Source organism: Euprymna scolopes, chromosome 24 (assembly GCF_053919585.1).
Source record: "Euprymna scolopes isolate OS-2025 chromosome 24, ASM5391958v1, whole genome shotgun sequence".
NCBI classification, from domain to species: domain Eukaryota; kingdom Metazoa; phylum Mollusca; class Cephalopoda; order Sepiida; family Sepiolidae; genus Euprymna; species Euprymna scolopes.
In genome coordinates, this window is record NC_136505.1 from 11,552,795 (window position 1) to 11,554,359 (window position 1,565).

Sequence of the window (1,565 nt, forward strand, 5' to 3'; positions counted from 1 at the left end):
AGAAACAAAAAAAAAAGAAACAAAAAAACAAGTGCAATGCGATATAAATCCAGGAAATTTCATAGATTCTTATGGAATACTTTTGAAGGTTTCATTTTTAGGGTTCCAGTTTGAAAGGAGGATTTTAGGGAAGAGCCAATTTTATGGAGACATTTTTAGTAAAAACTTTTTTAAAGTTTACATTCAAACACGGGAAAGCAAGAGAAACGTTTGATGATATGAGGGGCGTGCAATAACTAATGCCCCTGACCCACTGCCCATAGCAGTAGAGCAACGAAACTTGGCACAGTTATTAGTCTTTCTCTACATAGGAACCACCCAGAGTTATGCATTTCTCTCATCGTTTGATGCAGCTCTGGAGACCGTTTTTTGTAGAACACCTCAGGTTGGTCCTCCAACCACGACGTGACTTCAGAAATCAAGGCTGCATCATCTGGGGAAACACTTTCCTTTCAAAAACAACTTCATGGCTGGGAAAGAGGTGAAAGTCAGAGGGTTCAAGATCAGGAGAGTAAGGAGGATGGAGAAGGATTTCATAACCACACACCCGTGCTTCTGATCTGGCGACATGCGAGTAGTGGACTGGGGCATTGTCCTGCAGGAGGAGGGTACCTTTGCTGATCTTGCCCCGCCTCTTGATTTTGATAGCTTCCCTTAATTTCCTCAAAAGTTAAGCATAATAGGCTCTTGTAATTATGGTACACTTTGCCAGGAAATCTGTCATCACTACTCCGTCCTGGTCCCAGAAGACTGTGAGCATAACCTTGCCAGTGGAGGGCTGCACCCTTGCCTTCTTTGAAGGTGGTGAGTCCAAGTGCTTCCACTGCATTGACTGGGCTTTGGTCTCTGGATCATAGTGATGGACCCAGGTTTCATCTTGTGTAATCAGTCTTTTGAAAAACTTTGACTCACCTTCTTGGCACATCTCCAAATTCATCCTCGAGCACTCGACGCGTTCTTACTTCTGGAATGGTGTGAGCAACCTGGGAATCCATCTGGCAGACACCTTATGCATATGCAAATGGTCATGAATGATAGTTTCCACAGACCCTGTACTAATCTTAAGATCTTTGGCTATTTGGCGAATAGTAATGCGCCGATCTTCCAAAATGGCAGCCTCAACTTGATGGACAGATGCCTCATTAATGGCAGAAGGGAGGGGGGGGCGACCAGGTCTGGGAGCTGTTTCCACAGACTTCCGGTCATGTTTGAATTCACGATGCCAGCGTTTTACAAGGTCATATGATGGGGCATTATCACCATAAGTTTCTTTCATTTCATCAAAAGTCTCCTGTGGTATGCGTCCTTTCAAATACAATAATCGGATCACTGCTCGACATTCAACAGGCTCAATTTCACACCTGACTCAGTTCAAACACCTGTAAAACAGAAACCACAATTAGTTCAGAGCTGTAATTTGCTGTTAGAATTTTTTTTGTACCAATAATAGTGCATCCCCCCCCCCTGTTTACATTTATTATTTTTTATCAGGTTCTTAGATATGATTTTCTGTATTTCATACCCTTTATGATTTTTAGTTTCGTATATTTTGGGTTTGTACGAAA